Source organism: Lepus europaeus, chromosome 10, assembly GCF_033115175.1.
Source record: "Lepus europaeus isolate LE1 chromosome 10, mLepTim1.pri, whole genome shotgun sequence".
Taxonomy (NCBI): Eukaryota; Metazoa; Chordata; class Mammalia; order Lagomorpha; family Leporidae; genus Lepus; species Lepus europaeus.
In genome coordinates, this window is record NC_084836.1 from 17,645,373 (window position 1) to 17,671,134 (window position 25,762).

At 38.0% G+C, this 25,762-nt stretch overlaps 1 long non-coding RNA gene across 1 annotated transcript in view; it reads left to right on the forward strand.

The window, feature by feature from the left end:
• The window catches only part of LOC133767567 (uncharacterized), a 38,417-nt gene extending 13,056 nt beyond the window's left edge, over positions 1-25,361 (forward strand). The window contains exon 3 of the long non-coding RNA XR_009866892.1: positions 25,234-25,361. This is a non-coding gene — a long non-coding RNA (uncharacterized LOC133767567). The remainder of the gene's footprint in view (positions 1-25,233) is intronic.
• The last annotated feature ends 401 nt before the right edge of the window (positions 25,362-25,762 follow it).

The following is a 25,762-nucleotide window of genomic DNA, read 5'->3' on the forward strand; positions in this document are numbered from 1 at the left end:
CTGCTGCTTGAACTAAAGCCTGAATGACTTTGTAAGTTAGCAGGACTCACAACCTATGCTGATTGCTGATTTTTCATATCGAAGGTTCAGGTCAAACTGTAGAAGTCTCCGGGTGAAGCAAAGTAGAAAAGCAAGGGACAGAGAGCCAAGTAAAGTAGGGGAAGAGGTCACACAACAAACAGGACAAGTTGATCACACAATCACAAGAAAGAACAAAATCGGAAGCAAAAATTACATTTAGCACTTTAACTTTCTGTATCCCTATTTGAAGATTATAATATATTGACCTGTCATTTTAAAAAAAAATTGAAATTTAATCTTATCCATCTTGCCAATCCAAATGACAGACATTGTATTCCATCCTTTTCCGTGGAGCACAGTGTTTTGATTTTTCAGATGCTCTGTGAACCAGAGCCCACTATGTTAGAGCTGTAAAGTGTCTTGCTCTTCTTTGCTTTGACTTCCCCTCTGATTTTATTTATAAATCAGAATGTCTGTGGAAGATTCTGAAAAATACATAAGTAAACATCTCAATATCTCCTTTACCTATTTCTTATATTAGCAAAATCCTCAAATCCCAAACTCTATTAGTTCATTCTTCAGATTCTAGGATTTTCTTAGTACTAAGAAATAATATCAACGTAAAAAAGTCAAGTTGCCTATTACAAGGAGCAGATCTCTTTTATTTGTTTTATTTTCCAAGTAATTATATGCCATCTTGGGTCTGCATGTTCTTGGTCATGTTGTAAACAAAGTGCTGGGCAACAACCACATTGGGTAGAAATACACAAAATGCCAACCTGAGAAACCAGTCAGGCAATGGAGAGGTTCTATTTCCATATCATTTAAGATGTGGAACAAGTAGTGCTATTACACTGTAAGCTTGGAAGCCCCCGTCATTATTTCTCAAAGTAGCAGAGATCCTCTACTTTGTCAGATAAAACCTTCCATTGTTATACCAAAGCAGAAACATCTGTATACATTCTAATTTGCCATGAAAAAGGTGAAGAGACAAAATGATATAACTGAAGATCTCAGTGTCTATTGTTGGTGTAGGTTAAATCTTTTCTAATAACACCTTTTTTAAAAGTTCTGAAAGTCAGAAAGCGTGTCAGATGAAATGCTTAGGAATCTTTCTGGATATGGACAAAATATACCAAAAGTAAATCTTGCATATATTTTGACCAGTATTCTACTTTTAGGAATTTATATTATAAAAATAATCAGAAGAGTACACAATAAGAATATATAAAATGTAGTTATGATATTCATCAAAATATATTTGATATGATTAAATTTGCAAATAACTAAAATTGTTCCCAAATAGTAAAATGGTTGATCAAATAACAGTGTAATAGTACATAAAACTATAATGGTATTTAAAATGGTCATATCTGTTGATACTACAAAAGAAATCACAATTCATTATGATAGAGACAAAAAATCAACTCTTCATTGAACTAAATAGTATGAGCTCTTTATTGAAAAATAAACTCTATGAGACTATGCTAAGAAAAATGTACAAAAGGATATGCTCCAAAATGTAAACAATAGCTATCATTAGTTGATTATGCCATATGAAATTTCTGCTTCTTCTTAATACTTTTTGATAATTTATATTTTTAATTTTTAAACAATAATGAGAAAACTATGCAAGATGTTGTTTTCATCTTGAGGGGGAAAAAAGAGGGAGAGGGTAGGAGAGAATTTTCTGCACTAATGCCTGCCTTGTCATCACAATGGTGACATGCATGCAAAGGGCCTAAAGAGAGAGGTGGAGAAAAAGCAAGAAGGAAGGCTTCACCACACTAAATGAAAAGCAAACAATATGCATATCAGCATCTTAAGATGTACCACTCTGCCGGGAAACCCCAAGACAAAAGAATTATCGGACACAACAGTTCAAAGCATATTGCACCTGTCAAAACGTCTGTCATCTTCTATAGAACTGCACCATTCTAAGAGAGAAAGGGGTAACTTTAGCAAAGTCACACAGGAACGACAGCTTACTTTGTCTCCTTCCTCTAGCCAACTCCTCCATCTGAAAGCCATTGAGCTCCATGCTAAAGATTGCCTGGAAGGACCAGACAATAGGAAGGTCTCTTTCATTGTCAAGGACAGTTACACTTTGAAGATGACGCTCAAAAAGAGGTTAAAATGGGTCAACAAGCAATTGTTGGGGCTAAGGAAGGACATGTGAAGAGAACATTGTTAAAGTCACACACAAAAAAATCTCAATTTCAAGGAATTCAACTTTAATCTAGAGGAGGTGTGGGAAGGAAGACACTAACATGCAGTATTGACTTCTGATTTTATCCCAAAGAGGAATTAAGGGGGCAGGGGACCTACCCCTAAAGAATTAGTTAGTAGATAGTTTGTGGATGGTCTTTTCCATTCCAAACATCCAACTATGCAGTGTACTGGGAGATAAGTACAATTTAGGGCAAAGTGAGAAAATGTGATTTTGTTTTAAAAGAAAAATGAAAGATATATAATTGGTGCTAATTCCATGCTGGTTACTACATTTTTAAGAATTACATTTTCTAGGTGAACTTTAAGAAACATGTGTTGCATTTTGTCTAATGATTGGAAAATGCTTTCCCTATTTAAACAGCAGTTACTATTTTTGTGCAATTTCTCATATATCCTGAATAAATAAAGCTTAGAAACCCATTTGAGAAAAGCTAATATACAGAGAAGCAGTATGACAAATTCAAGTCAGCTTGCATAGGTTTATTCCTGGCTTTCTTGTATAGGATATGTGACTTTAGACAACTAACTTAACCTCTCTACTCTCAGTTTACTTCTTTGTAAACAGGGCTAACAGCAATACACCATGGTATTACTGGAAGAATTAAAGATAGTGCATTCCAGAGAAAGGAAACATAGGTCCACACAGAAACTTAGACATAAATATTGATGGCAGAATTATTAATAATAATGAAGTAGAGACCACCCCAATGTCTATCAATTGATGAACAATTAAGCAAAATGTGGTATAGCCATACAATGGAATATAAAATAATATAAAGTGTTTGTGTATATATATTTATAAATATATAAAGTAATTTTATATGAAGTATATATATATATAATGTAATTCATTAAAAGGAATTATTGCCATACAATAAAGATGAAAGCATCTTAAAAAATTACTTCAAGTGGGGTGGGTGTTTAATGCAGTTAGGATTCCCCATCTGATATTTGAGTTGCCTGGGTTTGGGTCCTAGTTTTGTTCTTGATTCTACCTCCTTGCTAATGTACTCTGATACAATTATTCTTAGGTGTTTAACTGAAAAGGGATCCCTGTTAAATATAAGAGTGGGATAAGAGAGGGAGGAGATGTACAGTTTGGCACATGCTCAATCGGACTTGCCCCAAACGGTAGAGTTAGAAACATGCCAGGGGATTCCAATTCAATCCTATCAAAGTGGCATGTACCAATGCCATCTCACTAGTCAAAGTGATCAGTTTCAGTTCATAACTGATCATAATGATAGGATTAAGAGTCAAAGGGATCACATAAACAAGACTAGTGTCTGCAAATACTAACTGAAAGAATTAAAAAGGAGAGAACGATTCAACATGGAAAGCGGGATACACAGCAGATTCATAGAATGGCAAATGTCCTAAACAGCACTCTGGCCTCAGAATCAGCCCTTAAGGCACTCGGATCTGGCTGAAGAGCCCATGAGAGTATTTTAGGCATGGAAAGCCAAGACACTCTGGCAAAAAAAAAAAAAAGTAAATGAAAGATCTCTACGAGTTAAATCCCAGTGGAAAGAATGGGCCATCAAAGAAGGAAGTACCTTTCTCTGAAGGCAGGAGAGAACTTCCACTTTGACTATGGCCTTGTCTAAATAAGATCAGAGTTGGAAAACTTAAAAGGCTTCCATAGCCTTGGCAACTCATGACAATAGGCTCGGGTGATTACTGATGCCATAAACAAGAGTGTCAATTTGTTAAGTCAACGACAGGAGTCACTGTGCACTTACTCCCCATGTAGGATCTCTGTCCTTAATGTGTTGTACTATGTGAATTAATGGTATAACTAGTACTGAAACAGTATTTTTACACTTTGTGTTTGTGTGTGGGTGCAAACTGTTGAAATCTTTACTAAGTATATACTAAATTGATCTTCTGTATATAAAGAGAATTGAAAATGAATCTTGATGTGAATGGAATGGGAGAGGGAATGGGAGATGGGAGGGTTGCAGGTGGGAGGGAAGTTATGGGGGGAGGAACCACTGTAATCCAAAAGCTGTACTTTGGAATTTATATTTATTAAGTCCTGGAAATTCTTAATATATTAATTCTTAATATATTAATTAATTCTTAATATATTAATATATATTAATATATTAAGAATTCCATAAAATCAGTGGAATGATTCTGTATTTCATTTCCAGTGTACTCTATTCCTTTTTCAGTTTTCCTTAGGTCAATACAAGGATCATCATTAAGAGATAATGTTTGTTAGCAAAATGTTCTTTGTTCCTCTGGGCTTCCAAATAGAAGCAATATATTAAGAAATAAAAACTTCAGATACTTATTTATATGTACAGCAGTTTTGAAATTTCAGAAAGGCAAGATGCCCTTGCTGTATTATCATATGTTCATGGGGACAGATCTGATTAAGGGTTCTCTGATGTTAAGAATTGGGAGAGATTACTAAGTTCTATTCCAAGTCTTTGATAATGTTCTGCAACTAAAAAGCTCTTTCTCATCCAAAAATATTTAAAAGGTATCTTTTAAAGGAATATATATATATATACATATGCATATGTACACACACACACACACACACACATATATATATATATATATATACACATATATCTATATACACACACAAGCACATATTTGAAAGGCAGATTGACAGAAAGGGAGAAAGAGAAAGAGAGAGATTGGGGAGAGAGAGAGAGGTCTTTCATCAGTGGTTCACTCTCCAAATGCTCACAACAGTTAAGGTTGGGCCAGATCAAAGACAGGGGCCAGAAACTCCATTTAGGTCTCCCACATGGGTGGCAAGAACCCAAGCACTTGGGCCATCATATGCTTCCTTCTTACATGCATTAGAAGAAAGCTTGATTGAAGAACAGAGTAACTGGAACTGGCACTGGCACTGTGATATGGGATGTGCATGTTCCAAACAGTGGCTTAACCTGTTTGGCCACAATGTCTGTTTCATTGTGGTATTTTAAGTGAAGTTGTCATAAAGTTTTTATGCTATTTTCTCCTTTTAGATAGTTAGAATGGCCTTTTAACAAAATATGTATTGCATTTTCTCTGAATATTGTCTCAAATTGCTTATTCTTTCCAAGCCTTAGTTTCCTTTACTAAAAACAGGAGTTATTCACTAGCATATTCATGTATCCAATCATTTACAGGACAATTATTGAGCAACCATTATGTCAGGAAGATGTTATTCACTAGGCTCAGACTGATACACATAGAAAACATTACCTTTCTCTTTGAAAAGCTTAGAGCCACTAGGTTGAGAAATACATGATGCTGTCAGAGAACATTGTAGAAGAAAATGGAACTGTTTAGAGGTCCAAAGATAAAAAAGGAAATGGGAAGATTATTTCAAGTAGAAGCATTGGACAATCCAAAACTTGGAAGGAAAAATTTGGCCTGTGTGGGAACCAAGTGATTGGAGCCCAAGGAGTGAAGAGATTGTGGTCAGACGTGAGGTTGGATGAATTAATGGAAACCAGACTGCAAGGACCTTGAAGCCCTGCTGAATATTTTTATTTCTTTTTCTTTTTTTAAAACTTGTATTATTTTAATTTTTTAAAGTTTCATTTAATTTATACAAATTTCATGTATTTCATACATACAGATTAGGAACATAGTGGTACTTTCCACCCTATCCTCCGATAACCCAAGCTCCAACCCTTGTTCTTCCTCCCTCTCACATTCCCACTCTTAAGTTTTACAAAAATCTGTTTTCATTTTACTTAATGACCATGTAGTTAACCTGACACTAAGTAAAAAAGTTCAATAAATAGTATGAAGAAAAAAAATTGCCTATCAACAGAAGAGACAGGGACTGTAAACAATCATAGAATCTCAAAATATCCATTTCATTCCTGAATATTACATTTAGGTACCTCGGACCAGGTAAAAAGGCAGATATCTGTCTTTTGGGGACTGGCTTATTTCACTAAGTATAATGGTTTCATCTTGTCCATTTTGATGCAAAGACAGGATTTCATTTTTCTTTATAGCTGAGTACTCCATAGTGTGTGTGTGTGTATGTGTATATATATATATATATATATATATATATATATATATATATCTGATAGTTTCTTTATCTAGCCAACAGTTGATGGATATCTATGTTGATTCCATATTTTAGCTATTGTGAATTGTGCTACAATGAACATGGGGGTGCAGCTTACTCTTTCATATGCTGATTTCATCTGGTTTGGGTAAATTCCCAGGAGTGGAATGGCTGGATCATGTGGTAGGTCTCTATTCAGATTTCTGAGGTATCTCTATATTGTCTTTCTCAGTGGCTGCACCAGTTTACATTCCAATAAACAGTGGATTAGGATACCTTTATTCTCACTCCTCACCAGCATTAATTATTAATTGTGTTTTTGTTTTTTGATTTCTGTATGAGAGCCATTCTAACTGGATTGAGGTGAAACCTGATTGTGGTTTTGATTTGCATTTCCATGATAGCTAATGATTCTGAGCATTTTTTCAAGTGTTCCTTGCCCATTTGGACTTCCTCTCTTGAAAAATGACTGTTCCTTTGCTCACTCCTTAACTGGGTTGTTTGTTTTGTTGTTGAATTTCTTGAGCTCTTTATAGATTCTGGGTGTTAACCTATTATCAGTTGCGTAGTTTGCATGTATTTTCTCCCATTCTGTCAGTTGCCTCTTTACTTTGCTAGTGTTTCTTTTGCAGTGCAGAAGCTTCTCAGCTTGATGTAATGCCATTTGTCAATTTGGGCTTTGATTGTCTGTGCTTCTGGGATGTTTTCCAAGAAGTCTTTGCCTATGCTAATGTCTTTCAGAGTTCCCCCAATGTTCTCTAGTAATTTGATGGCATCAGATCATAGATTTAGGTCTTTAATCCATTTTTGAGTGGATTTTTGTGTAAGATATGTAAGATATGGGTCTTGCTTCATACTTATGCATGTTAAGATACAGTTTCCCCAGCACCATTTGTTGAGGAGACTGTCCTTGCTCAGGTATTGGTTTATGCTTCTTTGTCAAAGACAAGTTGGTTGTAGATGTGGATTGATTTCTGGAGTTTCTATTCTATTTCATTGGTCTACACATCTGCTTTTGTGCCAGTAATAGGCTGTTTTGATTATAATTTCCCTGTAATATGTATTTAAATCAGACATTGTGGTGCCTCTCACTTTGTTTTTGTTGTGTAAGACTGCTTTAGCTTTCCTGAGTCTCTTGTCTTCCCAGGTGAATTTTAGTATCTTTTTTTCTAGATTTGCACAGAATGTCATTGTTATTTTGATTGGAAAAGCATTGAATATCTAAATTGCTTTTGGTATTATGGACATTTTGATGATATTAATCCTTCCAATCCATGAACATGGGAGATGTTTCCATTTTTCAATGTCTTCTTCTATTACTTTCTTCAGTGTTTTGTAATTTTCAAGTAGAGATCTTTAACTTCCTTGGTTAAATTTATTCCAAGGTACTTAATTCTTTTTGGAGCTATTGTATTTGGAACTGATCTTAAAAGTTATTCCTCAGCCATGGAATTGTCTGTGCATACAAAGGCTGTTGAATTTTCTGTGTTGATTTTATATCCTGCCACTTTACAAAACTCTTTTATGAATTCCAATAGTCTCTCAGTGGAGTCATATATATATATATATATATATATATATATATATATATATATATAATCATGTCATCTGCAAAGAGGGATAGTTTGATTTCCTCTTTTCCAATTTGTATCCATTTGATCATTTGATTTCTTTTTCTTGCTTAATGGCTCTGGCTAAAACTTCCAGGACTATATTAAATAGCAGTGTTGAGAGTGGGTATCCTTGCCCACTGGATCTTACAGGGAATGCTTCCAGCTTTTCCTCATTCAATAGGATGCTGGCCATGGGTTTGTCATAAATTGCTTTGATTGTGTTAAGGAATGTTCCTTCTACTCCCAGTTTGCTTAAGGTTTTCATCATGAAAGGATGTTTTATTTTATCAAGAGCTTTCTCTGAATCTATTGAGATAACCATATGGTTTTCATTTTCAGTTTGTTAATATGAAGTATCACATTGATTGATCTGCAATTGTGGAGCTGTCACTGCATACCAGGGATAAATCCCAATTGGTCCAAGTGAATGAACTTTTTGATGTGTTGTTGGATTCGATTAACTATTATTTTATTGAGGATTTTTGCATCTATGTTCATTGATCTATAGTTCTCTTTCTCTGTGGTATCATTTTCTGGTTTAGGATTTGAGGTGATGCAACGTTCATAGATTGAGAGGATTACATCCCTTTCAATTGTTTTGAATAGCTTGAAGAGAATTGGAATTAGTTCTTCTTTAAATGTTTGGTAGAATTCAGCAGTTAAGCCATCTGGTCTTGATCTTCTTTTTGTTGGTAGGCTCTTTAGTACTGATTCAATTTCTGTCTTGGTTAATGGTCTGTTTAGGTTTTCTATGTCTTCATGACTCAATTTTGGTAGATTGTATGTATCTAGGAATCTGTTCATTTCTTCTAAGTTTCCCAATTTGTTGTACAGCTCTTTGTAGTAATTCCTGATGATTCACTTTATTTCAGTGGTATCTATTGTTACATTTATGTTTCATCTCTGATTTTATTGATTTGGGTCTTTCCCATCTTTTGTTATAGTTAGTTGTACCAATGGTGTTTATTTTGTTTATTTCTTCAAAAGAAAGTTCTTCATTTCATTGATCTTTTGTGGGTTTTTTTGGTTTCCATTTTGTTTATATTTCTTCTCTAATTTTAATTATTTCTTTCCTCTTACTAATTTTGGGTTTGGCTTATAGTTGTTTTCATGGTCCTTGACATGCAGTGATAGTTCATTTATTTGGTGTCTTTCTATCTTTTTTTTCACATAGGCACCAATTCCTATAAACTTCCCTCTAAACACTGCTTTTGCTGTATCCTTCAAGTTTTGATATGGTGTATTTTCATCTTTATTTTTGTTTCCAGGAATTTTTTTATTTATCTTTTATTTTTTTCTATACTCACTGTTCATTGAGGAGCATGCTGTTCAGTCTCCATGTGTTTGCATATGATATTGGGATTCTTGAGTTTGTGATTTCCAGCTTCATTCCAATGTGGTCAGAGAAGATTCATGGTAGGATTTCAGTTTTTTAAGATTTGCTGAGAGTTGCTTTATGGCATAGCATATTGTATATCCTATAAAAAGTTCTATGGTTCTATGCATTAATGAGAAATATGTGTATTCTGCAACTGTGGGGTGAAAAGGTATGTAGATATCTGTTAGGTCCATTTGGTCCATAGTTTCGATTACCTTTATTGTTTCTCTGTTGTTTTTCTTTCTTTTTTTTAAATTTAATTGACAGAGTTAGACAGTGAGAGAGACACAGAGAGAAAGGTCTTCCTCCCGTTGTTTCAACCCCCAAATGGCCGCTACGACTGGAGCTACACTGATCTGAAGTCAGGAGCTAGGTGCTTCCTCCTGGTCTCCCATGTGGATGCAGGGGCCCAAGCACTTGGGCCATCCTCCACTGCCTTCCCAGGCCACAGCAGAGAGCTAGACTGGAAGAGGAGCAACCAGGACTAGAACCCGGTGCCCATATGGGATGCCAGCACCGCAGGCAGAAAATTAACCAAGTGAGCCACATCACCGGCCCCTCTCTGTTGCTTTTCTGTCTAGTTGATCTGTCCATTGCTGAAAGTAGGGTGTCAAAGTTCCCATTACTATTGCATTGGAATATATATCTCTCTTCAGATCCATTAACATTTCTTTTATTTTTTATTTTTTTATTTTTATTTTTTTAGCAAGGTGCCCTGTATTTGGGTGCATATACATTTATTATAGTCATACCTTCCTGTTGAATTGATCCCTTAATCTTTACATAGTGCCCTTCTCTGTCTCTTTTTATTTATTTTATTTTATTTTTTTATTTTATTTATTTTATTTTTTTGACAGACAGAGTGGACAGTGAGAGAGAGAGACAGAGAGAAAGGTCTTCCTTTCGCCATTGGTTCACCCTCCAATGGCCGCCGCGGCTGGTGCACTGCGGCCAGCACACCGCGCTGATCCGAAGGCAGGAGCCAGGTGCTTCTCCTGGTCTCCCATGGGGTGCAGGGCCCAAGCACTTGGGCCATCCTCCACTGCACTCCCTGGCCACAGCAGAGAGCTGGCCTGGAAGAGGGGCAGCCGGGACAGAATCTGGCGCCCCGACCAGGACTAGAACCTGGTGTGCCGGCGCCGCAAGGCGGAGGATTAGCCTAGTGAGCCACGACACCGGCTCTCTGTCTCTTTTAACAGTTTTTGTTTTAATGTCTATTGTGTCTGATATTCGTATGGCAACATCTGCCCTTTTCTGATTTCTGTTAGCATGGAATAACTTTTTCAATCCTTTCAATTTCAGTCTGTATGTGTCATTGTTAGTGAGATATGTTTCTTGGAGGCAGTAAATAGATGGTTCTCGTTTTTTAATCCATTCAGCTAGTCTGTATCTTTTAACTGGAGAGTCTTTTCTGGTCATGTTTGTTAGGAGTTCTATGTGCTTCCTCTACTTGGACATCCCTTTCTCTCTTCAAATTGGTGAAATTTTCTGTAATTATTTCACTAAATAAGCTTTCAAGTCTATTCTCTTTCTACAGCTTCAGGAACTCCTGAGACGGATATGTTGGGCCATTTAATAGTATCCCTTAAATCCTTTAATCTGCAACACTGTTTTTAAGTTTTTTCATTTCTTTGTCTTGTTTTTTTTTTTTTTTTTTGTCTGACTGAGAGTTCCAAAGATTTGTCTTCAAGCTTGGATGTTCTTTCTTCTACTTCACCAAGTCTGCTGTTAAGTCTTTCCGCTGCTTTTTTAAATTTTATCTATTGAAGTCTCCATTTCTAATATATTATTTTGATTTTTCTTTAAAATTTCAATTTCATGGGAAAAATTTTCATTCATATCATGTATGGTTTTAAACCTATGATTAATTTTTTGAATTCTGTCTCTGTAATTGCCCCAATATCTTCATCTTCACATTCTACTGTTGAAGGGTTGTTGTGTTACTTTGGGAGGGGGGGTGTCATGGTGTCTTCCTTATTCTTATTTCTTGAATTTCTGCATTTATTTTATGCATTTGTAGAGTTGACTTTGTTTTTCTCTCTGATGGCTTTTATCCTTGAGCTATGGCTCTGTGGTATAGTGGAATGTCTGCACTTTCAGTGAATACCAAGAGATGTGTGGTGGGTGTGGTCAGTGAGCTCTGGTCAGTGCTCCAAGGTGGGATGAAGTATCTAGGGTAATACCCAAGTTGGGCATGATGGTAGATCTCCTTGTTTACAGAGGTAGGGAATGGGCACCTCTCTTGGTGTGATCCTCCCCTCACCTCTTATTTTCTAAGCTGAGTGATGCCTGGGTGTTAGCCCCCAGTGTGTTCAATACTAATCCACACCACTATACAAACCACACAAATGATCTGCACAGTCCTCATTGAGAGCACAGTTCCCACTGCAGTGACCTGCCCCAGGTAACCAAGGAGCTCTGAGCATGATTTCCCAGTGACCCAGCTGCACCTTGTACCTTCTCATGTAACCACTGAGTCCCCATGGTCTCAGCACACAAGGATCCCACATTCTATGGATGTAGAGGTTTTGCTCTGCCCTGCCATTCTATCAAGTCAACAGAGAGGCAGATGTTCACTGAGACAGCTCCACCTAAGCATCTTGATATGGGAGGCTGGGTGTGCCTCACAGTCCTATGTGGGTGCCCAGCAATCTTCTAGTCAGGCTCAAAGGCAGTGGAGACTGCAGAGTTTTCCTTCCACTAGAATCTCTGGATCATGCACGTACATAAGAGCCACTGGCCGAATGTTGTTTTCTTCCTGCCACTGCTTCCAGGACTGCCAAGAAGATGGCATCCTATCTCAGTCAGTTATTGTGCATGTGCACAGAGGCTTCTCAAACTGCTTCCCAAACAGCCTTTCTCAGCAGTAGGTGCTATTTTGGGGAAGCTGGGGTGAGATAAATGTACCCTCTTTATTTCTGCTGAGTCCATGGGTAACCACTAGCAACTGCTAGCCTCTAGGGCTCCAGTCTGGACTCACGCTATGCTCTCCCTCTGGCTACATCACCATGGTTTTCTGCTGTCTGCTGTTACCTCTGTCTCCAAGCCTCAATCAAGCAGCATCCTGCTCTGGGTCTCTGCTATTGCAGATGTATGTTGTGTTCATTTTGGTGCAGTTGTCCTCACCTTCCACAGAGGTCTGCAGCATTCTTCATCTTTTTGTAGGATTTCCAGTGCATTTTTCTCCCTGATTTTCCCCTGTGACTGCACCCCCTGCACTTTTTTTGACTACTTATCCCTAGCCTAGCACAATATGTCATTCCCTAATTTGCAGTCTTGGAATTTGAAGATTTTTATTTCTACTTAATAATGGTGAAAAGTCACTGAAGGGTATTGTTAATTGGGATGCACTCTGAATATCAAGAGTAGATTAGAGTGGAAGCAGGGGGGCTAGCTTAGAGTCCATGCTGCTGTGGCCTAGAGAAATGATGGTAGCAACAGACCAGTAGATAGAATCCACTACTACCAGCCATTCACTTTAAGACTGTCATCAGCACCTTGCTCTATTCCCACATGGCATATTGATGAAATGCAAAAGCACAGAACAAAATGTTAGGGAACTTTTCCAATTCCAGATGGCAATTAAAACCATCATTTTAGGGGCTGGTGATGTAATGGGTTAAGCTGCTGCCTATGATGCTGGCATCCCTTATGGGCACTGGTTTGAATCCTAGCTGCTCCACTTCCAATCCAGCTTCCTTCTAATGTGCTGGGAAAGCAGCAGAAGATGGCCCAAATACTTGCACCCCTGCCATCCATAAAGGAGACCCAGATGAAGCTCCTGGCTCCACTTAGGCTTGGCCCAGTCCTGGCTGTTGTGGCATTTGGGAAGTTAACTAGGAAATGAAAGATCTCTCTCTTTCTCTTTCTCTTTCTCTTTCTCTTTCTCTTTCTCTTTCTCTTTCTCTGTCTCTGTCTCTGTTTCTCTCTCTCTCTCTCTCTTTCTCTCTGTGTGTTCTATGTGTGTATGTGTGTGTGTGGTGTGTGTGTATGTGTGTATACACATGTCATTTGACTCTGTGTGGACTAATTTCTATTATCTTATTTATATTATATTAAGTTGAGCTACCGCCAGTCTCCATCCTACATGGTTCTTGTCTTTTGATAAATGAATCTTGAAAAGTCTAGAAGTTTTGAAACTCAAAATGCTTCTTCAGTGGGAGAATGCCAAAATTGGAACAAGGGACTTGTGAATGCCACTCTAGTTGCATTGCGATAGCGATTATCCCCCATAAGGGTAAATTAAGCTGATCTCTTGCTGAACACACCTGGACTAGGAGTTTCATTTCTGTCTTTCATTAGCTACATCACTGTGATAAATGCATAGCTGTGGTTTTTCTAGTTTCATCCTCCTCTATCATTCTACACCACATTTTTTAAGGCAGCAAACTTATTTACTCATTCTGTTATTTAAATTTGTTCCCATTTGTGGATTTTCTTTGAAGATTATGTCAAATGCAGGTACCAATTGAGTTTAATCAGTCCACAGTATCATAGAGTCCTTACTGGTCTTTAAATCATTTAGGATTATTGACTTTAACTGGTCAGAAATGCAACTGTAATTAATGTTACGTAGCAAGAAAGAAAATTTCTTAGTTAACATAATAAATACGAATATAAGCATAATTGAATCATGGTTAAATCCAAGTGTTCAAGAGGGGTCATGGGATTCTAGCATCTTCTCTCTCTCTTTTTCTCTGTTCACGATTTAGTGGAAAAGATAGGTTTTTTAAAAATCATACTATAATGAGAGAACATCAGAACATCTGCATGATTCAGAAACAGCAGTGAGAGTGAAGGTCATGCCATTCTCATGTTTATGTACTTTATATAGGAAGACAGGGTTTATAAGGGTTGGGAAAGTGGAAAATCATTTATGGTCTTTGTTTTCTTTTTTAAAAATGATATTTTTATTATTAACTTATTTGAAAGGCAGAGTGACAGAGAGAGGGAGAGAGGGATCTTGCATCCACTAGTTAAATCCACAAATGCCCATGACAGCTGGGGTAGGGTTAGACAGAAACCAGGATCCAGGAACTCCATCTGAGACTCTAATGTGGGTGATAGGAACCTAACTACTTGGGCCATCATCTGCAGCCTTCCTAAGTACATTAGCAGGAAGCTGGATCAGAAGGGGAGGAAATCTGTAGCAGTGAATCTGAGACTTTGAGAAGGGATGACTTGAGCTGCCCTTGTCTTGTCTGTGGAGGAACAGTTTCTATTTTTTTGTTTTGTTTTTGGGTTTGTTTCTTCATACTATTTGTTGAACTCTTTACTTAATATAGAGTTAATCATATGTGTATAAAGTCAATTGAAAATAGATCACAGTAAAAATAAGAGTGGGAAAAAAAATAAGAGTGGGGATAAGAGGGGAAGGAGGAAGTTTGTAACTATAAAACTATAGTTCTGCATACATTCCTATGGTCTTGCATCTAAAGGTACAGTTTAAAAACTTGCCATGGGACCCCAAATCCCATTAAGCTGGATAGTAAAAACACCATTTTAAGTGTTAAAGGGATCATATTAAGTGTTAAAGTGATCATACAGATAAAATTAAGTGTTAAAGGGATCATATAAATGAAATTGGGTGTCTGGTAATAATAATAGATAGAATTTAAAAGGAAAGAATGTTCCAACATGGGAAGCAGCCCATACAGCAGACTCATAGAATGACAATTGCTTTAAGTAACACTCTGACCTCAGAATCAGACTTTTAGGCTTCCAGTTCTGTCTGAAAAGCCCATGAGAGCATTTCAGGCATGGAAAGCCAAGACACCATGGCAAAAAATGAAGGATCTCTGTGAGTAAGATGCGAGCAGAAAGAAGTGGCTATCAAAGAAGGATGTACTTTTCTCTGAAGGGAGGAGAGAACTTTCACTTTGCTTAGGGCTTTGTCCAAGTGCTGATGGAGTTTGTGGACTCAAAAGGCTTTCATAGCCTAGGCAGCTCATATCAAGAGTCTTGGGTTGTCACTGATGTCATACATAAGAGTGTTAATTATTAAATTAACAGCAGGTTTCACTGTGCACTGACTCCTCATGCAAGACCTCTGTCCTCAATGAGTTGTATTATAAGAGTTAACTGTAAAACTAGTTCTCAGTTTGTGTGTGTGTGTGTGCAAATTGTTGAAATCTTTACTTAGTACAGAGTTGGTCTTCTGTATACAAAGTTAATTGAAAATGAATCTCAATGAAGAATGGGACTGGCAAGGGGAGAGGGAGGAGGAGAGGGGAGTGTGGGTGGGAAAGGTAGGGATTGTGGGAAGGATAACTATATTCATAAAGTTGTACTTATGAAATTTATATTACTAAAAAAATTAAAAAGCATAAGAAATAAAAAATAAATAAATAAAAAATAAAGAAGGGGAGGAGCCGTGACTTGAACAGGCACTCTCCTATGGGATGAGGGCATCTCAAGCTGTGGCTTAACCTACTGTACCACAAAATCTGCTCCTTGTTTTATGTCTTTCTGAGCAGATATAAATTCAGTTCTCTTTCCAAACATTAAAGTTTTTGCAATTCTAGGTAAAGGATATCATAAATGTAGAATCACAGTTTTAAATACAGATCATCCTAGCATAAGTTAATTATGGTTAGGAAACCATACAAAGTCACCTCAAATGTGAATCATTCCTGTTTTGTGAGTATGAGAGTTCACTTCTCAGTTTAGATATTACTTCCTTCAGGAAGCCTTCCTGATCTACCTTCTCTCACCCTCCACCAAAATTAAGTCAGTGACTTTCCCATGTCCAGAAGTAGTTCAGTGTTTGGATTTTGGAGGCAGCCATCACAGAGCTGGAATTCCAGGCTTTCTTCTCTCTTGCAAGTCACTTTCCATTTCCTGGGTGTCAGTTTTTCCTCATATGACCTGAGCAGAACAGTTCTCATCCATTGGCTCATGTGGTGAACTGAATGTAAAATGTTGGCAAAGCCTTTAGCACCACACTGGTCACTCAGAGATCAGCGCCCAATGAGAAATAACCTTCATGATTAGTAGTTATTGTATTTGATACTTTGCTCATCCCTCTCTTCCCTATTAGTAGAGGGAGATTGGAGGACATGTCTCTTCATTGTTATCGTGGACTGCACAGATGCACTGGAAAGATAGGATATGAATCCCTGCTCCACTATTTATTATGTATGTGACTCAGAGTGAATTACTTCTCCTGGCAAATCCTCAATTTCCTAGCTTACAACATATAGATAATGGTGGTACCCACTTCTTAGGGTTGCTGTAAGGACTAAGTGATTTAGTATTTTTGAGCGTTCAATAAAGTCTTAGGCATATTGTAAATATTTATTATTATTGTTGTTGATGTGCTAAATCCTGATGCCTTTTTCAGCTTCCAGTGAACAATTTGCAGTTGATAAATATTTCCTGATCAACAAATGAATATTTTTTCCTTTCTCTTTTCTGTAATGGATTTTTAATTTTGGTCTTAATTTCTATTTTCTGTCTGCTTTCCCTGGCATTAGCCTAAAGAAAGCACCATGGAAACAGAAAACAAATTCTCCAGGACTCATGCCTTATATCTCAATTACCTGTTCTCTGTGGGCCATGGTGTCCCTTTCGGTGCAACAGAGACAGAGATGGCTTGCTTGCTCCTGTCTATTTAAATTATAAGAGGCAACAGCTTTGAAAATTTCAAGCTAGCGTTTCAGGGAGGAAGACTTCATCTTCAACCAAACACATAGTCACTATGCTAACATCCCCTTCCCTTCTTTTACAATGCTGGATTTTCTCTGTTAGTGACTTCTAACCACCTTGGAACCACTGTGGTAGAAGATGAATTCTTGGGAAAATTGATTTTGTTAGTGATTTTTCCTATCTGTTGCTTCCAAACATTGTTTGGTATTTTTCCATATACATATTTAGTTACATGTACATATGTATTTTTACATAAATAAGCATATAAATAAGCACACTTATATATATATAATAGCTTTTTTATGGCATAATTGTTATACAGAAAACTGCAACATACTTAATGTATACCATTTGATTGGTCTGCACATATGCATATATCCATGAAATTATTACCACAATTAAGGTAATGAAAGCCCATCAACTCTGAGTTTTCTCCTGCCAGTTTTTTATGTGTACTTGTATGGAGTAACTTGAGATCTACCCTATTACCAAAATTTTAAGGTACATATAGTATTGTTAACTAGGGGCACTATTGAACAGCAGATCTCTAGAACTTATTCATCTGAATTCAGCTGAAGCTTTATACGCACTGACAATGGAGCAGTATTCAACCTTTATGAAGAAGTAAATCTTTCCATATGTGACAACCTGGATGAACTTGGAGAACATCAGAGTTAGATAAACAAGAGGCAGAAGAAACAAATACTGCATGATCCCATTTATGTTAGATATCCAGTCAAACTCTCTGAAGCAGAGAGTAGAATGGTGGTTACCATGAGCTTGGAGGAGAGGGAAACAATAAATCATTACTTGTCTATTTATCCAAGCTTGACTGTCAGGTGCACTTGAGATTGTAGGGTAGAGGACAACTATTAGATTAGTTTTAGGGAAATAGCCATTAGATTCTTTTGGAGGAACAGGCCTGAAAGATCCATTGGCTTCCACACTAAGAGCCTTCCTGAAATGGCCACAATGATATGGTGGGGAGCCAAAGAGAAGCCTGCTCAATAATCTCTCTTGCCTGCTATTTCATATCAACTCATTCCAAAGGCAGCTCACTCATAGACTAACTCAGAGGTGTGAAATTTCCACCCAGAGCTAGTGTGAACGCAGAGACCATCCATCCACATCCTTTCCCAGCATCCCTCCTCAACACAGTCCTTTCTAATACTTCCTTCATTTTACTGCCATATGGATGGACAGACCCTGGCTTTAGAAGTAATGTAGTGGTTGGCACAATATTATTCTCTTGAACTTTTGCTTTGCTTTTACCCTCTCCCTCTTTGTTCCCTTAGTGAAGAATAAAATATTTATTTTGTTAATTTATTTATTTAAATAGATTTACTTATTTGAAAGGCAGAGTGACGGAGAGGAGAGACAGAGCAAAAGAGTAAGTTCTGTCCACTGATTAGCTTTCGAAATGGCTGCAACAGCCAGGGCTAGGCCAGGACTAAGCCAAGAACACCATCCTTGTCTCCCACACTGGGCCACTATGGGGTGCCAATGTCACGTGCTACTTAACCTGCTGTGCCACAGCACCCTTTCCCCAAATTACTTCTTTTGTCCCCTTCTCATACTGTGCTCTTTGTAAAGAGGTCATCAGGGGCAACTACACCTTGAGGTTGGTGAGTTATGGTCCACCATGGTGAGGAATGTATATAAGTTATTGATTTTGTGGTTTATTTTGAGTCTAGCAATCTCCCACCACCTGGTTTGATCTTGTGTGTTTTGTATTTCTTGCATTTTCTTGTGAATCATTATATTTTCTAACCTTAAAGGAAATAAGTGAATATTTTTTTCACTAAGTATAATGCTTATATATTTTTGAGAAGTACCTTTTTACCATTGAAACTACGATTTGTAGTTTTAAGGTTTAAAAAATATATTATCTTGGCATTAAAATTCACTAAGCTTTTTTCCTTCTATGTAGCAAGGTAACTATAATTTTTCTCCTTTCATTAACATGGATCAAATGTATTTTTAAAAATGTTTATATAACTAATTTTTCTGAGTTAAAAAACTCCATTTGATCATGATATACCTTTAAATATTCTATTGAATTTAGCTAGCTATTTTTTGATTTTTGTATTTATGTTATCAAATGGAATTGAACTATAATTTATCTTGTTAGTTATCCTTGCCTAGTTTTTATATAAATTAATGGCATTGTAAAATAAATTAGGCTGCTTTCCTTATTTTTCTTTGTTCTGGAACAATTTATCTAAGATTAGGATTATTCATTTCTTTTAAATTATTTGAGAGTAGGATTTTGTCTTAGAGGAGAGGGCAAGATCTTTTTTGTATACAATTTAAATATGTCTAATACGTTCATATATTTGAAATTTTCTGAGTTTTTTGTTGTGTTAATATTGGCTTTTTATGTTTTTCTCCAAAATGAATGCATTTAGTTAGATTTCAAAGCTGTTGGTATATGGTATGGTTGTTCACTATATTCTTTGTTTATTTTTTGCTTATTTAATTTTTATCAATATAAAGAGAACAGATTTCATGCATTCCACAGATACAACTCCAAGAAAACAACCATAGTGCCCTCCCTTTTTTTCTCCCTCCCTCAATATCTCCTCCATTCCCTTCCCTTCCTCCTCTTCTTCAAATTTTGCAAATACAGACTCTCTATAGTCACAAGCTTAATGCACCACTAACCATAATATTCAACAAGTAAAAAGTATAACGATCACAATTCCATAGGAGTATAAACAAGGGGCAAAAACAACAATCAAATCACAAGATGTCTGTTTTGTTCTGATACCTTTTTTTGGTATTCTATATTAACTATCATATATCAGAGGAAACATGAGTTTTTTTTTTTCTTTTTAGGACTAGCTTATATCACTAAGCATAATGGTTTCCAGTTGCATTCATTTTGTTTCAAAAGAAAGGATTCTATTTTATGGCTGAGCAGTATTCCATAGTGCATGTATACCACATTTTCTTTATCTAGTCATCAGTTGATAGACATATGTGTTGATTCCATCTTAGCTATTGTGAACTGAGCTGAAATAAACATGGGGTACATAACTCATATGCTGATTTTGTTTGAGTAAATTCCCAGGGTGGGATGGCTGGGGTCATATGGTACATCTATTTTCAGATTTCTGAGGAATCTCCACACTATCTTCTATAATGGTTGTATTAGTTTACATTCCCACCAACCGTGTATTAGAGTTCCTTTCCCCACAGATTCTCAATAGCATTTGTCATTTCTTGATTTTTGGATGGTCGTCCTTCTAACTGGGCTGAGGGAAACCTCATTGTAGTTTTCATTTGCCTTTCCCTGATGACTAATGATCCTAAACATTTTTTTCATGTGTCTCTTGGCCATTTGTATTTCACATGATATTCCTTAATAATTTTCTTTTGACAGGCAGAGTTAGACAGTGAGAGAGAGAGAGAGAAGAGAGAAAGGTCTTCCTTTTTCCGTTGGTTCACCCACTAAGTGGCCGCTACGGCCGGCGCGTTGCTGCTGGCGCACTGCGCCGATCCGAACCCAGGAGCCAGGTCTTTCCTCCTGTTCTCCCATACGGGTGCAGGGCCCAAGGACTTGGACCATCCTCCACTTCACTCCGGCGCCCCGACCGGGACTAGAACCCGGGGTGCCGGCGCCACAGGCAGAGGATTAGCCTAGTGAGCCGAGGCACCAGCCCATCCTTAATAATTTTTAAAACATCAGTTATATTTAATTTTTCTATCTACTTGTTGTGTTTGCTTTTGTCAGATTTTTTAACACAATCACTAACCTTGGGTCTTGGAGATGAATTAAGCATAGGAATATAGTTCTTCTTTTTGGATTATCAGCCTCAGAAGATTGTAGAAGTTGTCAATGAAAATATAAAATTAGCATTTCAGGTCCAAAAATCAGCAGAACTTAGGCAAGCATTTACTATAAATCTTTTAAATACAATACAGATAGAAAAAAAGAAAGATGATTTTCTCTGAAGATCATTTCTTTTCTCATTCCGTCTAAACTGTGCTAAATGTGGGCGGAGTCAAGCAGTTCAGAGAGCAGGAGGAGAGAGTCCATTCCTGCCCTGTCAATTAGGAGTTGAGAAACTGAAGGAGACCAGTTTCAAATTGAGCACAAGGCTTTTGGCCAAAGTAAAAGCAGCTGGAAGCTTGTGTTTATCAAATTTGAACAAGCCATACTTCTGTGTCTTTCCCCCTACAGGCAGCTAGTGCTAAACCTCAAGAAGGATTTATTTATTCAGCACTTAGCAAAATGCAGTTTAAAAATGCACATGCATGTGCGTGCACACACACAAGATAGAGACAAAAGCTTGTTTTTTTAATGCCCAGATGAACCAAGGCATGATAAATCAGGTTCTCAAATCAGCCACGGTGAACAAGGTTAGCAAATGGGAATCATCCATAGAAGAATTGTATCTCTGTAGGCTGAGATGTGGAGAAATCAAGCTGGAGCTTTCTAAGGGCAAAAGGAAAAAAAAATGGTTAAGCCGTCTGTCTGTAATAAGCGTTATACCTATGTCATGGTACAATCCAGGGCGGTAGGTTTTATTGTTCTTGGTTTAAAGAAGCGCTCAAGGTGAAGCACCTCGTGTGGGAAGAACTCCGGAGCTTCGGATGCTGGGTGTCGTGTGCATGTGTTGGAGTACAGACTTTGCAGTTTACTATTTGAGTTTGAATCCTGCTTTGCCACTTGACAGCTGTGTAGCCCTGAATACATCACCCACCTCTCTCTGCTCTGCCTCAAATTCATTATGTTACATGGGCTTAGGGAAAATACCTTCCATGTAGGACTGTTGTGATGGTTAAATGAATGAGTGCATAGTGATGCGGGAGTGTGGCCTTTCCTGAAATAGCCCTGGATGAAACATGTGTTTCTGGAAAGGAGTGAGGCATGAGGGAAGCAGACAGTGTCTACAGCAACTTTCAGGACAGTTTTTTTATTTGTTTGTTTCACCCTGTAAAGTGCATTGAGTACTTAGTACGTAAAAAGTTATCACTTCTTTCTTTTCTTATTTTTTGACAGATTAAATTTATTTATTTGAAATGCAGAGTGACAGAGAGAAGGAAAGAAAGAAAGAAAGAAAGGAAGGAAGGAAGGAAGGAAGGAAGGAAGGAAGGAAGGAAGAAAGAAAGAAAGAAAGAAAGAAAGAAAGAAAGAAAGAAAGAAAGAAAGAAAGAAAGAAAGAAAGAAAGAAAGAAAGAGTTCGTCCACTCACTGGTTCTTTCCCCAGATGGCTGCGATGCTGGGACTGGGCCAGACTGAAGCCAGGAACGTGGAACTCAATCCAGGTCTCCCACGAGGGTGGCAGGGGTCCAAGTACTTGGACCGTCTTCTGCTGCTTTCCCAGGCTCATCACCAAGAAACTAGATTGGAAATGGAACAACCTGGACTCGACGTGGCGCTCTGATATGGGATGCCAGCATTGCAAGTGGCAGCTCATTCGACAGCACCACAATGCCAGTCCCCTGAAGTATCATTTCTTTCTGCTTTTCCTTCTTGCACTTGGACTTTGTAGATGAAACAGCCAGTGTCTGGAGACCTACTTCAAGTGGGTCAGTCTGCAGCTGTGGTCATGGTAATGCTGGCTCACAGTAAGAGAACAGGCCTTCTCCTTTCTTCCCTTCCCTTCCCCTTTTGCGTTTCCTCCTCCTCTTCTCCCCTTCATTCTCTTCTTAAAGTAATTGAATAGACCTATAGACATAGCTCCTCCTTATTCTCATCTCTGATGTCTTTTGACAACACATCCTATGTATTCATAAACTTGATAGATTTTTCCATTGCAGAATTAGGGATTTAAGGGTCCAGATTCTTCATTTCAAAGTTGGGAAAATGGGCTGGGAGAGTTAGAGGTTAGTGCAAGATTGCACGGTTACTGGTAGTGGTGTTAAAATTAAATAGGCTGTGTGCTCTAGGAGTTAGAGCAAGACTCTCTCCATTATAGCAGAATATATGCAGTGTTTATTTTAAAAATAATTATTAGAAATGATCATTATGCTCACTAAAATTTTATTTATAGTTTTCATCATTTTGTACACTCGAGGAATTATTATTTTATTATTACCTTTCATTTTAACCTTTGTGACTCCACGTGGAGACAGAGGGCTACATTCCTTCCTTTATCAAACAAACTGGGCAAAAGGCTCCCAATGGTCTCTCCAGTTTTCACTGTTGGCTCTAGGCTGGAAATGTGGATTCTAGCTCCCAGATGATCCTATGCTGTCATAGCAGCAAAGGAAGTATGACTAAGAGCCTAACACTAAACGTCATCAAGTGTTGCAAGGTATGGGGGGAAAATAACCTGTATCCACAGGGGCTGGTGCTGTGCCTTAGTGGGTAAAGCCACTGCCTAAAGTGCAGGCATCCCATTCCAGCTGCTCCACTTCTGATTCAGCTCCCTGAAAGCAGTAGAAGATGGCCCAAGTACTTGGGCTCCTGCACCCATGTCAGAGACCTAGAAGAAACTCCCGGCTTTGGATTGGCCCAGCTCCAGCCTTTGCGGCCATTTGGGGAGTGATCCAGCAGATGGAAGATCTCTCTGTCTTTTCCTATTTCACTGTAACTCTGCTTTTCAAACATATCTTTTTTAAAAAAGTTATCTACTTAGTGTCTACTGGGGAACACACAGGTAGCTTAAATATAAAACTGGAATAAGTGAACAAGTCATTTGTGTGTGAACATAAAAGACTTATGATTTATTCCAAGTAGAGCATCTCAGAGAATTCTGAGAAGAAAGTGTGCCAGTGTTCTTTCTGCTCCACTTTTTTTTTTTTTTGACAGGCAGAGTGAACAGTGAGAGAGAGACAGAGAGAAAGGTCTTCCTTTTCCGTTGGTTCACTCCGCAATGGCCACTGCGGCCGGCGCGCTGCGCCGATCAGAACCCAGGAAGCAGGTGCTTTTCCTGGTCTCCCACGCGGGTGCAGGGCCCAAGGACTTGGACCATCCTCCACTGCCTTCCTGGGCCATAGCAGAGAGCTGGACTGGAAGAGGAGCAACCAGGACAGAATCCGGCACCCCAACCAGGACTAGAACCCTGGGGTGCCGGTGCCACAGGTGGAGGATTAGCCTAGTGAGCCACGACTCCAGCCTCTGCTCCACTTTTGATCCAGCTCCCTACTCATGTCCTGGGAAAAGCAGCAAGTGCTTGGGCCCCTGCACACATGTGGAGACCCAAATGAAGCTCCTGGCTCCTGACTTTGGCATGGCTCAGCCCTGGCTGTTGTGGCCACTTGGAGAATGAAGCAGCAGGTGGAAGATCACTCTCTCTCTCTGTCTCTCCCTCTTTGTAACTCTGACTTAAATGAATAAATTTTGTAAAAAATGATATGAAACATTGGAGCTGGCATTGTGGCACAGTGGGTTAGGATGTCTCCTTCAACACTAGGATTCTATATCAGAGTGCCTGTTCAAGACTCAATTGTATCAGTTTTGATCAGCTCTCTGTTAATGTGCCTGGGAAAGCAACAGAAAATGGCCTAAGTTCTTGGGCCCCTGAGCCCACATGGGTGACCTGGATGGAGTTCCTGGCTCCTTGCTTCAAACCTCCCAGCCCCAACTGCTGCTCTCGCTCTCTCCCTCCCTCCCTCCCTCCTCCCACCCACCTTCTTCTCTTTCTCTCTATATCACTCTGCTTTTCAAATAAATACAACGAATATTTTAATATTTAATATTTAATATTTTATTAAAATTATATTTTATTAAATATTTATTTAAAATTAAAATTTTAATATTTATAAATGTATAATAGGATAACAGAAAAGATAACCTATAGATAGGAGGTATTAATGGAACAGATTGATTTCAAAAACAATCGCTAGGATTGTTCCTATAGTAATTGTTATTATTTTTATTCTTCTCAGTTCAAGGGGCGAAATACACTATGAGTGAGGCCCTGTCTGATGCAGTTAACTTGGGCAGGGGGTGTAACCTGAGTGTAGACAGCACTGCCTCTCAGTGAAGCTACAGCTATGCCTCACCTTTGTTTTACATCATTTGCTGCTTAGGTCATTTATTTGCTTCTGCTGTCCAGCTCTCTCTCAACTCTGGCTTTTTATTTGATCTCAGCAGGTGTAGCATAATATTTTGAGGTCCTATATGAATGTTTTAAAACAGTGCTTCATTTTGCAATTTACAATATGAACAGAGATCCTTGAAACACCACAAAAATAATGGCAACAAAAAGTAAACACCTCTGAAGTTGTAGTCAGAAGTCATTCCCACCTCACTTCTGGTTACTCTCCCCTCTTAATTCCTGGCAGTCCTGCGTTTGTTAAGTGCCGGTCGCCAGCACCAAATGGTAATTTATCATCTTTCTTGGCAGGCTTCCTGCTTCATCCTGCACCTGCCTTCTTGAAAGAAAACAAGACATCAGATACTTATTCAAATAATGGAATAGCTGATCAACTGGGTCTCTGCACAATAGAGAGTTATCCATGATAAAAGAACAACTTTTTCATGCATTGTAAGTGACATATGCATCCTTTCTCTTAAGATTTATGAACCCATGACTATTAGTATTGTTAATATAATCAAACCTTTTACAGCCTCTCTCCAACGCTTAAAATTTATTGTCAATTGGCTGCTAGAGGGAAGTCAATCAATTTCATAAATGCTTAAGCACCTGCATTCTCTTTGAATCAGAAGGAAGAATCAATACCAAGTCCTCATTTTTCGCCATCTATTATGCAACCAGCTCTTACTTACAAGTTCAGGAAGACTTGTAATTCAGACCGTCCCATGTAAAGATATCACAAGCTGATCTTACGTGCTGGTGTGTTTTTGAAAGGAGGAGTCTTTCTTTTTTATTCCTAAATCCTAATGAAAAAGCTGTCCAAGAGAAACAGGTTCTG